General features: G+C 43.2%; 1 non-coding gene across 1 annotated transcript; it reads left to right on the top strand.

Annotated features, from left to right (window-relative positions):
• The first annotated feature begins 11,719 nt into the window (after positions 1 to 11,719).
• C8R40DRAFT_t112 lies at positions 11,720 to 11,793 on the top strand. The gene has a single exon. It is a non-coding gene; the product is annotated as a tRNA-Ile (tRNA).
• The last annotated feature ends 4,573 nt before the right edge of the window (positions 11,794 to 16,366 follow it).

Here is a 16,366-nt window from a genome sequence, read left to right as displayed (position 1 = left end):
GGTGACGAGGAGCGAACCAGAGAACGTCTAAGTCCTAAGGTTATAGTAGAGAGTACTTCAAGGCGGAGAGCTTGAAGACTTAGAGGAGCACAGAGTTAAGGAGGGAATCTAAGTCGATAATTAAACTGAGGAACTACAGTAGCGTACAGGCAGTATTTATATCTACGGAATGGCGCAGCGGTGCGGAGCGCCAGACTAACTACTAGGAGCTATACGAGTAGTACCTGCAGGGTAAAGTAAAAGACAATAAGAAGGGACTAGAACGAAAGAGTAAAAGACAATAATGAGAGACTAGAACGAAAGGGTATGTGTAGCGAGAAAGAACAATAGGAAGAGATTACAATAAGGAGTAGATCTTCGGAATCCCGAGCAGCGGAATGGAGGCCTGCGGCATGGACTTGACAGATTGAATCCTAACAGGAAGTTCTTCGGTGGTTACGGAAACACCGGCTTTACGCCAATCCCGAGAAGTGCGAATTCAATATGGATACTGTTGAGTATTTGGGTTATATTTTTTCTCCCGATGGATTGACCATGTCCAAGGAGAAAGTGCAGACAGTTCTAGAGTGGCCGGTCCCGAGGAAGGTTAAGGACATTCAGTCCTTCCTGGGTTTTGCAAACTTCTATCGTCGTTTTATTTATAATTACAGTGATATCGTTGTGCCGATGACTCGGCTTACCCAAAAAGGCGCTTCCTGGATCTGGGACAGCAGTTGTCAAGAAGCCTTCGAAAATCTCAAAACTGCTTTCACTTCTGCACCGATACTGGCCCATTGGGAGCCGAATTGCCCACTTATCGTGGAGACCAACGCATCCAATTACGCCATTGTGGCTATTCTTTCCATCCAATATGCTAACGGTGAAATTCATCCTCTAGCCTTCCATTCCAGAACGCTTCACGCGGCGGAACTCAACTATGATACCCACGACAAAGAGCTACTGGCCATCTTCGAGGCCTTTAAAGCTTGGCGTCATTATCTGGAAGGCTCGGGTGATCCGGTGGACGTCGTCACCGATTACAAGAATCTTGAGTATTTTTCTACTACCAAGGTTCTTACACGCCGACAGGTCCGATGGTCTGAATTTTTACATCAGTTTAATATGGTCATTCGCTTCCGACCGGGGAAACTCGGCGAGAAACCTGATTCAATAACTAGACGCTGGGACGTCTACCCTAAAGAGGGGGATATCGGCTACGCCCAAGTGAACCCTCATAACTTCCATCCTATCTTTACTAACGAACAACTCACTGCGTCTCTTCGAGCTACCTTCTTGGAAGGCCCGGCTTTATGAGCCTTGATTATCATGGATATCGAAGCCCTACACCAGGCCATCATCCTCGCCCTTCCCACCAACCCGAGCTCCGTTGTTGGTTTGGAACTTGCAAAAGATCCTTCCAATGAACGTTGGAGCTTAGGTAGTGACAAGCTACTACGCCTTGACGACCGTATTTATGTCCCTAATCACGGCGATCTTTGCCTTCAAGTCCTCCGCTATTTCCATGATCATCCACTCTCAGGCCATTTCGGCCAGAACCGCACTCTAGAAGCTGTACGTCGTCAATACACCTGGCCTAAGGTCAGAGACTTTGTTCGTGACTACGTTACCTCCTGCACTATCTGTGGTCGCAATAAGCCCCGCTGTCATCGGCCTTACGGCTTGTTGAAACCTCTGCCGGTTCTGGTCTGACCATGGGATTCCATCTCCATGGACTTCATTGAGCAACTGCCAATGTCGAATGGTTACACCGCTATCCTAGTCGTTGTGGATCGATCTTCCAAGCAAGCTATATTTATTCCAACTCACGACACCATTACTTCCAAACAACTAGCTGAGCTTTTTGTTATTCATGTCTTCTCTAAGCATGGTGTTCCTAATCATGTCACTTCTGATCGTGGTTCCGAATTTGTTTCGGCGTTTTTCCGGGCCCTCGGTAAAGCGCTTTCTATGCAACTTCATTATACCTCTGGAAATCATCCGGAAGCTGATGGGCAGACCGAGCGTGTCAATCAGACTCTCGAGCAGTACATCAGAATTTATTGCTCCTACCAACAAGATGACTGGTCGCCTTTACTTCCAATCGCCGAGTTCGCCTATAACAACGCTCCCAATGCTTCCACTGGTATTACTCCGTTCTTTGCTAACAAAGGATACCATCCCAATATCACCGTTCGGCCTGAGGTCGACATGAAGTCTGATTTAGCCAGAGACTTCGTCGTTAATCTCGATGAACTCCACGTCTTCCTTCAAGAGGAAATCCTTTTAGCTCAATCTCGTTACAAGGAACAAGCTGACAGGAAAAGAATCTCGCACCCGGAGTTCCTGATCGGCTCCAAAGTATTTGTTCTTGCTAAGCATATTCGATCTACTCGTCCTACTGAAAAATTCTCTGAAAAATATCTTGGTCCTTTCAAGGTCATCAGTCGACCTGGTACTCTATCTTATGAGCTCAAGCTCCCGGACTATCTTCGCCGGATTCACCCGGTCTTCCACGTCTCACAGCTGGAGCCGGTTACGCCGAATCCATTCCCGAATTGTACTCAATCTCCTCCACCTCCAATTGAAGTTGATGGTGAAGAGGAGTACAACATTGCCGAAATTCTGGACTCCAAGTTGGATAGAAGGTACAAGCGTTGTCCTCTACGTTACTATATTCGGTGGGCCAGTTACGAAGGTACCGACGATGAACTCTCCTGGGTTGCTGCTGATGAATTACATGCTGATGAACTTGTACCGGCATTTCATTCCTTTTTCCCACTTCCACCATGCTCCGCCAAAGTTTACTTTGTGCGTTTAGAGGGTAAACACGATGATAGCAAATTGAGTGTTTATCCTTTTCTCTTAATTGTTCATCTTATTCTTCAATCTACTATTCCACTTATATTCCTTTCACACTTAAACTAATTATACTTCGAACTAATTACTTCTTACGCCGCTTTGCAGCCCATTTGCTTTCCGATTTCAATCGCGATAACATTTTTTAGATACAAAAAGCAATAAGAAAAATATGTACAGGAGGCAAAGGACTACAAGAAGTTTACAAGAAGGGCCGCAGGGCCGATGTCCGATGTCCGTGATACTACTACTCCACTACCTCCTTCTCCTTTCCTTTCTCAGAGGCCACTGTCCTCGCCGTCGTCGGTGCTGGCGCCTCCCCTTCTTCCTCTCCCTCTACCTCCATCTCTCCTCCTTCTTCCTTTTCCGTCTCCTTCTCCTTCTCCTCTACTTCTCTATCTTCTTCTTCTTCCTCCCTCTCCTCGTCACTCTCCTCAACAATCCTCCTCCGCTTGAGTGGTCGCCGCCGCTCGGTAGTTCTTCTCGACGGTCCTGCCATCGCTGGTCCTCCTCCCATGCCCATCATGGCCATCCTAGTCTCAATGGCTATCAATCGGGCGTGATCATCCTCCTGCTTCCTCAACAGCTGGCGGAGGTACTGGTGGGTCTTCGAGTCCGCCTCTTGCAACGCCCGGAGATCGGCGAGACTTTGTGCCATTTGGCTCTCCATGATGGCGATGCGTTCGCCGGACCTGCCTTCCCATTGTTTCGAAGTAGTGGGGTGCCCCGAGTAGGAACACCTCACTTTAGCGTCATGACAGGGCTTACAAATTATAGAACTCCTCTTGCCTGCCTGCATTTGGCAAGGGAGTTTTTTGGTCTTGCACTGTTCGCAAGGTGCGCGGTGACACACCTAAATTTTGGCTAGACGTCTATATTGTGAATTGTGACATTTTCACGTATAGATTTGTATCAAGAGGACTGTAATTGAGACCCAGATTGACAGTCAAAGTCAATACTGAATCAGTCTAATAAGTTGAAGGGACCATATACCCATACTACCACAAGTTGGTTAGTTTACCCATCCCCGATGACACGCCTAAATTTTGGCTAGACGTCTATATTGTGAATTGTGACATTTTCACGTATAAATTGGTATCGAGAGGACTGTAATTGAGACCCAGATTGACAGTCAAAGTCAATACTGAATCAGTCTAATAAGTTGAAGGGACCATATACCCATACTACCACAAGTTGGTTAGTTTACCCATCCCCGATACTACCTATGGATAGCAGTCTACCTGTTTGTCAAGCAGGATTATACCAGACTCGGACTACATCCGAAGGATGACCATTCACGTATGACATACCAAGGGTATTCTTATTGGACCTTACACTGGCAGGAGTTTGGAAGAACTTACTCAAGTGACCATGAACCGAGGATTGACTCGAAATGACTTTCTAGAACTCAGGAATTATCAAATACTCCTTCTAGAACGAGATCATGCATTAACCTAAAAGACTGTGATTTAGTCTAATAGACCAATCAAGTTGCATGGTTGAGGAAAATGACTAGAAGAAAGATCGAAAGACTGCGAGGCTCCGAAGGCATATCAAATGAATGTCAAAGAGTCCTGACGTAGAAAATATTGAAGAATACAATTAAATGAATACTATGCATAACTCCCTTGATAGAGATGGGTGTCTATTGAAAGAGAGAAGCAATTAGTTTAATCCAGATGAACCAGATTGATAGGATTAGAATCGAGGAGAGCTGATTTGCCTCCGGACGAGGTGACAAACGATCGAAGTAAGTGTTGAACAGCAATGACAGTTGAACACCATTCAAGTCATTCTCTAAAACAATTAAATTAAATGAATATCGAAGTACCTACCTATGTTTGGAGGTATACTAGAATCTTGGAACCAATATGGGCCAAATAAGGACATGAAGATTCAAATTAAATGGTATCTGACCGAGTGTAGAAGTTTCCTTGCGGTTCCGAACGTTTATTGTATTAAATTAATTGTACTGTGCGACTCTATATCCTGTATGTATAAATAGCGATCCGATGTATCTGGAATACAAGTGATTTTGGGACGACGTTGCAGTGCTAATCCGTAAAAAGGAAAGACACACTCCCGCCAGACTGAAACCTCTTTGCTAGCAGCCATTCGGGCCCGGCACTTGTGAGTATAGGAACGTTGTGTTCTGCTCCTTGTGACTGCAAGAAGTATATCCAGTTGTTGGATATTCTTCGAACTTAGGATCAGTCGTTGGTCTTAAGGGCAAATCACGCTGTGTAGTTGTGCCAGCACATAGTTCTAGCCCTCCGTAGGGGTCTGTGTGTTTCGGTTTTAATTTACTTTGATTCAAACCCCCAATTCTTGATATACCCAAATCAATACAAACCAAAGCACAAATAGTGCTGAATCTACCTTGATCAAAGGAATATATCGAATCCTTAGAACAATTCAAATTGATTGATCAAAGCTTCTTACTTAGCTCTCAAAGCTTTGCGGAACCTTTGCCAACGCTACCCCTTGCTATTAAATAAATTTGATAGCAGTGAACTCGCATATTGTGTATTAGATTGGTTGGTTGGAGTGCCCATTAGATTCCTTCCTTTCTCTTTCACACAAAAACGAGGCAAGCTCGTTAGCGGTCTTCTTCGTCATTGTCGTCGTCATCCCCATCATCCCCGTCATCAGGATCTCCGCCCACCGGCTAGAAACAAAATGTTAGTAAGTGGGTTGGAACCAAAAAAAACCCTCGACTCACCTGGGCCTTGGCCTTCCCTTCCCCCTGTTGAGCATACTGTAGTGATAGAACACTTTCTACATACATTACACAGCGCTTCATCACTCCTAGTTATCACTGTAGTGACTTACTTAGTGTACAAAGTACTTACAGACATCATTACTTAGTTTTACAACTCATAACTTAGCTATTTCTTTAGTGTTACTGTAGTTAGTTAGTTTTCATAGGTGCGCACAATTGTGGACACCTATTATCACGCCTCATGCGTTTCTAGTACATACAAGACCAAACAAACCTGTATTCCTACTATAGTTGAAAGATACAAATCAATCCTCACTCTATATTGACTTCTGTCATATCTACAGTGTTTATTGGAGTACTGAGCAACTATAAGGCTTGTAGTCCAACCTACTAGTCTTGTATTAAGGCATAGACAATCTGTGTACTGAGCTGGGTGGCATACTGCTTGGGTTAGCTGAAGGGCGCTCCAGTGTGTTTCAACTTCAACAAGTGCAATTTCCTTCAACAGGTATATCTATCAAATTGATCCGACTGAAAAGAAGAAGTTCTTCAATTACTTTGGATCAATGACTTTGAATGAACGTGAAGCACGATTCTCGCAATCTAAGAGAGAATTGTATGGCTTAAAATTAGCATTGGAAGCTAGTTATTATCATGTCTATGGATGTAGACGTTTAACAGTTGAAACCGATGCAAGTTATATTAAAGGCATGTTAGACAATCCTAGTTGTGGTCCTAATGCAACCATAAACCGTTGGATTGAGCATGTACGAAACTATCACTTTACATTAATCCATGTAAAAGGTGCAACCCATGGTCCTGATGGATTATCACGAATCACACCTGGTGGATGGCAAACAAAACATCCAGAAGTAAATCCAGAAGATTACGTTGATGAGGATGGTGGGGAACCAATTAATTTTATTATGGGAGATGGAGAAACGGAAGAGCCGTATCAATTTGATGACTTCAAAGATCAAATTGACCCTAGAAGTGGTTACTTATACGAAACAGCTCAAGAAGCTGATGATATTGAATTAGATGTACAAGAAGCTCTAGATGAAGAGCGCAGCTACGAGATTCGTAGGAACCACATGTTAGAATCCAAAGACGCAACATGTGAAGTCTTCAGTAGGAATTTGTTCCCTACTTTGGACGAAGAATTTGTACAAAATAATCCGTACCCAGAAGCACATAGATCTTCTGAGGGTAATAGATTAGACGAATTAATTCCTTTGATTGGGAAGTACTTGTCGAACCCATCAGATGAATCCCTGGGTGAAATGTCAAAAGATGAACGGATTAAATTTATTAGATTGATTAAGAAGTTTCAAGTGGACGACCAAGGAAGGTTGTACCATAGAAATACTGATCAACCTGATCAACCACAATTAGTGGTGGAAAAAGAAAAGTGTATGCACATGTTGAATAGTGCACATGATTGTTTAGGACATAAAGGAGTCTTTGCAACAAATGATTTCTTGCAGAAACGATTCTGGTGGCCTGACATATATAAAGACGTGGAATGGTATGTGAGATCATGTAAGGAGTGTCAAAATAGACAGATGAAGCTGTTGAAAGCACCTCCTACTTTGATGCATACTCCTTCATTGTTTCAGAAGGTACATGTTGATACAATGATAATGTCGATTCCATCTAATGGATGTAAATACATCATCCATGGAAGGGATTCACTGTCTTCGTGGTCGGAGGCCCGGGCAGTAAAACATGAGAATGCTAGAACTTTAGGAGAATGGTTCTTTGACGATATAATTTGTCGTTGGGGATGTCCTGAAGAAGTGGTGACCAATAATGCAGGTCAAATGAAAAATATGCTAGCTTGGTTAGAAGAGAAGTATGGAATTAAAGGAATAAGAATTTCCGCCTACAACTCTCAAGCTAATGGAAAGATTGAAAGAGCGCATTTGGACATACGCCAGGCTTTAATTAAAGCAACTGGTGGAGATGTATCTAAATGGTTCTACTTTTTGAAAATGATACTATGGGCGGATAGAGTAACACCGAGACGTGGTCTAGGTTGTTCTCCATATTTCCTGGTAACAGGAGCTGAACCATTGCTTCCCTTTGATATAGTGGAATCGACTTGGTTGGTGAATCCACCTAATAGAATCTTAACTAGAGATGAATTAATTGGATATCGTGCTCAAGCTCTGTCGAAACATAACTCATTCATTGAGAAAGTACGACGTAGAGTAGATGCAAATAAAGTTGCGGAGCTACGAAGATTTGAACGAAAATATAGACATACAATTAAAGATTGGGATTTCAAACCAGGTCAATTGGTCCAGGTTAGGAATTCTGGAATTGAAAAGAGTTTGGATAGAAAGATGTATCCAAGATATAGAGGACCTATGGTCGTAATCAGACGAACTAAGGGTGGCTCTTATATTATTGCTGAAATGGATGGAACAATACTCAAAGAGAAGGTCGGAGCCTTCAGAGTATTGCCGCATTTCACGCGAAATGAACCAATTGAATTGCCAAACAATATTCACGAACTTATCGACTTAACTGCCGAACAATTAGATTTAATGGTAGAAGACGAAGATGAATATTGGATGACACCAGAAAATGATTACATATTCGATGCCATACCGCATCTGAGACTATCAGATACTGACTCTGACGAAGAACTCAGTGAGGGAGAGGATCAATAATTAGATTGAAACTCTGGTGATATACTGTTACAAATAAACATCATAAAATGAATGGCGATGGTAAGATGATGCATCTACTATACAGCTGTGATGGCGTAAAGACAGTAGGCATGGAATGAACGAATACGAATTGAAGAAACCATGTAAAGACAGTGGGTCAACAGGAACAACTGTTTTTATAATATTTATGGGTTTTAAACGAATGCATCTAAATGATGATGTATTAATTTAAATGAATATCAATTAGATGGATTGCAGACCTAGGCAGAGACGTGTCCTTTGTCTTCCATCATAGGAGTAACACCACGAGTGAATGGAGTAGTGGCTCGTTCGACGGTCTTAGGGACTGGAACAGCAATCTCTGTAGGAGTGACGATGGTGTCCTCAGAACCAGTAGTGGGAATACTCTGAGCAGTAGCGAAACTTGCGTCAGAAGCAGAAGAGTCTGAACCAGAATCTTGGCGACTTTTCAAGATGCTGCAAGCTTCGTCCGCAATTACCTTGGCAATACGTGCACGAGTTGCATAAGTCTTGACCAGGTTTGCGTTAAATTCGAATTCAGCTGCCTGAAAGTTGAGTGTAGCAGCAATGAATTTGGTACTTTGCGACTCAAGAGGAGCTGGTGGAGTATCGAGATTAGAAGATACGACTTGAGCAAGAGCATGATTGATATGCTTGCTATGGGTCACTAAATCACGAAATAAGAATCCATTTGAAACGGATTTGAATTAAATTGAATCACCTTTATCTTCAGCGAGGCACGACATACAGTTAGAAGAAACATGACTGTCAGCGTGGCAATGAACCTTGCTGAGACGAGGAGAAACATCGTTCACAGCAGACTTTTCTTCCTTATTGGAACCTTTGTTGGAACCAGTAGTGGGATAGGGAGTGCTGCGACGATTCTACGATATAGAATGAGTCGTGGATACAGAACATGATAACATTCTAACTCACCTTGATAAAAGAGAGAGTAGGCTTCTGTTTGAAACTGCGTTCAGTTCCAGACACCAACTCATCCTCGGAGGCTGAGTTCATCTAAACGAAATTGATAAATCAAATTAATTGAGATCAGATCTGAAGATTTACCTCGACATCAGAGTCGAAACGAACAGATCTAAGTTCCCGTTTGATGTCACGAGAGGAAGCAAATCTTGTTGATTTCTTCTTAGACTTCTTCACGAAACGAGAATTTTCGGAACGAGTAGAAGACTCGTGATCCGAATGAACTGAACGAGCACGATCGAGGAGGCGATTCCTGACGAAAATGTTCTGAAAAGACTATTAATGTAAATAGTCACGAATGAAATTGATACATACACGAGCATCATTGGCAAAAGCCATGAACTTGAGATGTTGCTCGAAGTGAGAATCACTAACGATGTCAGGAAATAGTTTGTGCCCGAGACACAAAGTATCGATAATGCTCTGACGAGCAGTCAAGTTAGAAATTTGTCTAACATGACTACGAAGTGTAACAGGCTTTTCCTGGTAATAAACAATTTAAATTAATACGTATCAATTAAAATTGAATGTAGAAAACATACCAAGAGATCATGAAGATACTCGGTAGACTGACGAAGGACAGAAATTGTTGCCTTGTCGGGATTGTTCGTCTTCTTGCCTTTGTACGAAGCAAGTAGCTGCTGCAAAGCACCCAAGTGGGGCTCAGCAACTCGAGCAATGTCAAGATCCTTCTTGTGGTGGATAGGCATGCTAGGATGAACGATAATAGATGTTGATGGAACTTTGTATGGAATGAGAGCTCGACTGAGTTTGACTAATGCAAGTCGACTTGGAACGAATGGCATATTGATAGTCGTTTGGCCCGAGCTTTTATACCGAAACAGTGAAATCAAGCTCCTGACCAAATTAGGACAACTGAGGACAGTTGGATTCTTTAGTTTGGGGGAGGAGGATATCGATTTGATTGAAAATTTACAAAATTTCAATTAGACTAATAGTTTTGCAATTACATTGAATGGTATTGCGAACGCAGTGACCCAGAATTGATCAAAGCGATCATACAGAAGGACAAAATAAGCGGAATGAGTAAAGAAACTGCGATCAGAACCTGAAAGTGGAGTTGAGAATACCTCCCAATGTTGTTATGATCAATGGCGAACGGAGATCGACTTGAGCACTCAGGACAATGAAGACAGGAAAGTCTTGCGGTCCTGATCTCGCATGAAAAGTTCATGCCAGGATCCGGAATGGAGTTTTACTTTGAACCCCTATTCAAAGGTGGAACTCAGAATTGGTTCGATAATTTGCAAGCACTCATTTAGATTAAAACATGAATTGAGTAAACAAGGTATTGAGAGAAGAGAAAATGTATCTACTCATTCAAATTAATAGGAATGAGCAAGAGCAGCTCCTCAATCAAAGTAAATGGGATAAACCAAGTACTTTGTCTAGAACTTAGGTTCACTCATTCAAATTAATATGAAAGTGAGCATAAAAGCTCATAAATTGATATGTACAAGATAGCAGTAAAGCTATCCACAACTAAAGCAATAGGTAAATGTACCTACAAGAAATACAAGAAAATACAAAAAAGATATTAGACTAATAAATCTAATAAAGTGAAATGGTCTCGAGCGACCGGTGGTCCTGAAAAGGTCCATAGATGAGATATTGGGTTGAAAAACCCGGATGACATGACCGCGAGTGGTCAGCTATAATGAAATATGCAGGTTAAAAAACCCGTCCGTCCGTGTGTGCATAAGAAAAACAAAATTAAAATAATAAAAAGAAAACGACGCCACGACCCCAAGGAACCAGCCACGATTAGAGAGTCTGCGCTGGCTCTGCCCCCTTTTCAGGAGACAGAGCTGGCTCGGCCAGACTCTCGATTGCAGGAAGATCCAATTCCATTGGAATGGATCCCCCTACTTGACTGCTGGCACCCTCGTCCGCAGACCCCCTCTCGACTTCCTTGAGGCCTTCCAAAGCCTCGGTAGCAGAATCCGGAGGCGGGGAAGACTCGACCAGGTGTCCGTGTTCGTCGATATGCGCCGTTGATTCGCTGGAATGGATGCTGCGTAGCAGATCAATCCATTCCCCTGGAGTTCGATTGTCGAAGTCCAGTCCACTCAAATTGAATGGACTGGGCCAACGGAATAGAGTGGCCATAAGGGTCCACTCATTTAGACTAATTGCCCGACGATTGGGCTCGGCGGCCTTGAGTGCTTCCAGTACGACGATAGGGTCCTCTCCGGCATTCTGCAGATCCAAGACGGATCGCAAGAAGAGGTCCCGCGTGGAGTCGAAAAGAGACTCGAGCTGTTTCAATTGGTCGTTCAAGTTGATGGCTCGTCGTAATGTTAGGATTGATGACTAATTCCAATCCTGACACCCTGATGAGGGGCAAATGCTGATTATACATATCCATATCATCCAAGGCAGAAGACAGTGTAAGACCTAAAAGTGTTGATTGGACTGCCAGTGTCACCATATGCATAAGCCTCATTAGTTGAACCATGGTCGGATAGCTCAGTTGGTTAGAGCATCTGGAATATAACCAGAAGGTCCTGGGTTCAATCCCCAGTCTGGTCACTTTGTTTTCAGTCATGACTTTAACACGTAATGAAATTGCTAGATCTAAATAAAATCGAATGAATTAAATTAAATAAATCAAATGAAATTGAATAAAAATGGACTTACTATGCGTACTGCTAGTAGAGGCCTTATGGAGCGCGTTGAGCGCGTCCATAGCCAGCTCCACATCCAAGGACCCCAAGCACTTCAAACTCCGTGAGGAGCAGGCTTGACATTTGTACCCGGGTAGTGGAGCCGAATTTGCTTCCAAATCCCCTCGAGCAAGCGCCGAAACGCAAGCTTGACTGGGAATGGAAGGCTATATAAAATAAAGCCATATTAGCAATTAAATTAAAATAAGAAATTGAAAAACAACTTACGTCGCGGATTACCCGGTTAACTTGCATCAAGTCCTGCATCGTGAAACGAGCGTTTTGAGTCTCCAAAATGGAGCCCAGCTCGACAAAGTCAGGATTGATTGTAAGAAGAGGGTTTTCTCGAGTTAAGGCAGCGCTATTCTATTAAATTAATATAGTTAGCATTTGGAATGAATTAAATTGAATAACAACGACTTACCCTGGCATGAGCAAATCTGGGAAAGGGTGTGAAGGCACCAGTTGACTGCTCAGGGAGCCGTAATCGTCCTTGAGAGTCCGCCAAGAGTACCGGTTGGAAAGTACTCTCTGGGGAACGCTCGGGAACGGGCTTCACTGCAGCCTTGGATACTCGTTTGGGGACGGTCACCCGTTTAACTGGACGACGAGGCAGTGAAGCTACATTCAAATTGAATTAATAAAATGAGACAAAAAATGAAGAATAAAATGTTACCTGAGATGGAAGATGTCGTTTTAAGGCGTTTTGGAGGAGGAGCAGTATCCTCATCCTCATCCTCATCTTCAGACTCAACTTCATTGGAAGTCGAATCTTCCTCAGTAACAACGACTTGTCGCGCTTTTCCTTTAGAAGCGGCAGGAGCGATTTTCCGCGAACGAGGGGGAAGTCGAACTCTCTTATAGACCAAAGCAGAAGTAGGAGGGTCGGAGGCTTTAGAATCTTCAACTACCTTGACGGTAGTTTTGGATTTAAGCTCCTTCCTGCCCACGGGAACCTTAGTAGACGAAGAGGCTCGAGGAGCAGCGTCTACTAAAGGGAAGCCGCTCAAAAGCTCGTTATCGGAGTCTTTTGAACGGGCGGAACGGGGAGAAGCAACTGAGTGAAAAGAATGGATAAATAAAACAAAATATATGAATTAAATTTATAACTCACAAAGCGAGGAGGCATCGGCCTTGAGGTTCTCTAACTCCCGATTCCTTCTAATTAATCGTGGAGGAGCTACGAGCGCTTTGGAAACAGAGGTTGAAGATTGGATCTCCAAGGGTGGTGAGGAAGTAGTGGCCTTCAGTGCAACCGCCGATGATTCTTTGCCACGTAATGAGGCAAAAACATCCAAATCCTTAGACGAAACCATACGCATCATTGCGCTTCCCTCACGAAAGCGTAAACAAAACGGAATTGGAATAGCAGGGAATCGTTCGAATTTGTGAACACCCTGTAAATTAAATTAAATGAGAATGAAGAGAATGTAATAGAAAAGGAACACTTACTTCAGCTGAAGAACGGTGCTCCAGTGGAACCCCCCATTGTTGCGTCAGGTTGTCACGAAGAAAAATTGGAAGATCAAGAGATAGGGATTCTGCCGACAATAAAACTTGCTCCGCGAATAAAGGGCAATTAGCCCGACCGATCTAGAAGTCCCGAATATAAACCTAGTGAAAACCATTAATATAAACGATGTAGGAGGGGTTTTCAGTTACGCACCAGAAATGGTGCAACCTCCTCAAAAACATTGTAAATCTCCGACTCTGTTGGAGGTGAATCATCTACCAAATCCTGCAAAGTTCGAACTGCCATTTGGGCAGAACAATACAGATCCAAGCCTGATGCTACTGACAAGGGGCGCAAAGTCTCGGAAGGAAAGCAAAATGGAAGTAAAGGGCGAGGATATGAAAAGGCCGGAAAGGAACCAGATCCATCGTAATCCGGGGAATGTTGAGAATCAAGCAAAGGAGGAGAATAATCTCCCGCCTGAAGGCGTTGGAAAACTGCGCTTTCGAAAAATAGAGGAAGTGTCGATTTAGATTGAATACCCGCCAGCATCACTTGGGCCTCCATTAGAGAGCATGGTAGACGCGTGGAAGAGGCCGAAGCTCGAGTTTGACTCGAGGTCGAAGCCATTTTGACGAACGAGATGAAAGAAAGGAATAAAGAGGGAAAACGGACTTCAACGAAAAATTTCATTGAACCCCGTGCCCCAAACCAAATAAGCGTACACACTGAATCAGTGCGGACGTCAGAGCAGTTTTCCGTGAAATGGAAGCTCGTTCTGTGACTAGATGATGAAAAGATTGTGAATTAAATTTTCGAAATGTGATACGAATACCGAAAATGTATTCAATTCAAATTGAGCGCTAAACTGTTACGATTCGTAGCAGGCGTGTGAATAAATTGATAAGATTGTTGAAGGAGACTGCACTTGTTGAAGTTGAAACACACTGGAGCGCCCTTCAGCTAACCCAAACAGTATGCCACCCAGCTCAGTGCAGAGAATGTCAATGCCTTAATACAAGCTCAGTAGGTTGTGCTACAGAGTCTTGTAGTTGCTCAGTACTCCAATAAACACAGTAACAATGACCAGAGTCAATATAGTATGAGTATTGATTTGTATCTTTCAACTATAGTAGGAATACATGTTTGTTTGGTCTTGTATGTACTAGAAACGCATGAGGCGTGATAATAGGTGTCCACAATTGTGCGCACCTATGAAAACTAACTAACTACAGTAACACTAAAGAAATAGCTAAGTTATGAGTTGTAAAACTAAGTAATGATGTCTGTAAGTACTTTATACACTAAGTAAGTCACTACAGTGATAACTAGGAGTGATGAAGCACTGTGTAATGTATGTAGAAAGTGTTCTATCACTACAGTATGCTCAACACAACCCCCTGATGGAACACTTTTGCAATCTAGCACAAGTCCATCACTTTCACAACTTTTCTTCTTCTCAAATAACAACCCCCCAACACCATATATCCTTATTCATCGTCGGAGGTGGAAGGTTTGACAAGTCCGATCATAGTTCGGAACTTTTCTACCTTTTGTTTTACAAGGGCCTTTGTGAGCAGGTCTGCTGGATTATCCTCAGTGGGCAGGTAAGAAGGAGCAAGTTTGCCATGAATGACTTGTTCTCTGAGCCAGTAGAAAGTCCGATCGAGGTGCTTCATTCGTCCGTGATGTTCCGGATTTTTAGCAACTTGAATGGAGGATTGGTTGTCGACATGGATAATGGTAGGAGATGCGACTTTATAACCAAGCTCGGTGAGGAGAGAACGAATTGCCAACACTTCTTTGCCCACTGCATTAGATGCCACAAATTCGGCTTCTGTAGAGGATAGAGTAACCACAGGTTGTAGTTTACTACTCCAGCTGACAGCACCTGATCCAATCTTAATGATGTACCCAGTTGTTGACTTCCCATTATCCTTGTTACCACCCAAGTCTGCATCACTAATAGCTGTGATCAAGTCTGGTGCAGTAGGATCTGGTCCCAGTTCCAACTCGTAGTCGATAGTTCCCTTCAAGTAGCGTAGCAAGTGCTTTACAGCAAGCCAGTGTGCAGGTCCGGGATTAGAGTTGAATCGAGTTAGAACACCAGTGGCAAATGCGATGTCTGCACGAAGAATCATTGCCAGGAACAGTAGGGAGCCAACAGCTGACATGTAGGGGATGTTAATCATTGCTTCTTTATCCTCTGGTGTCTTTGGACTATCTTCTTTAGAGAGGCTGACAGTGGGGTTCAAGGGAGTCTTTACTGGTTTAGAGTCTTGCATACTGAACTCTTCCAGTTTCCGAATGATGTATTGCTTCGCATTGAGATACAACTTTCGATTAGGACGATCTCTCCTGATTCCTATGCCGAGCAAGAAGGTGGTTTCGCCCAAGTCTCGGAGTTTTAGCTCCTTTGACAGTTCAATGACAAACTTATCAAGTATACCAGGATCTTTACAAGCAAGAGTGATATCATCAACCCATACTGGTACAATCACCTTGATATTGCCTCTTTGAAACAAGTAGACACAAGGATCAGACTCTAAGCGTTTAAAGCCAAGTTTGACTAGAACACTACAGAGTTTCTCACTCCAAAGACGGGGTGACTGCTTCAAACCATAAATGGACTTGTTTAGCCTGCAGACTTTTTCTGGTCCACCTTGCTTGAATCCCTCTGGCTGTTTCATATAGATGGTGGTGTCGATGTCCGAGTTAATGAATGCATGTGAGATGTCAACAGAGCGAAGCTCCATATCATCAATTGCTGCTAAAGCAAGGACAAGACGTAATGAGGACCAGCGCAGAGTGGAAGCATAGGTTTCCAAATAGTCAAAACCAGGTCTTTGGCTGAAACCCTGAGCACAGAGGCGGGCTTTAAATCGTTCAATCGAACCACCAGCATTGTGTTTAATCCGGAATACCCAAGTAGACCCAATTGCTTTCTCTCCTGGTGGGAGGTCAACGATATCCCAAGTGTTATTAG

Source organism: Lentinula edodes (assembly GCF_021015755.1).
Source record: "Lentinula edodes strain Le(Bin) 0899 ss11 chromosome Unknown C8R40scaffold_14, whole genome shotgun sequence".
NCBI lineage: Eukaryota > Fungi > Basidiomycota > Agaricomycetes > Agaricales > Omphalotaceae > Lentinula > Lentinula edodes.
Note: the sequence above shows the minus strand (reverse complement) of the source record. Positions and strands in the feature narration are given on the sequence as shown.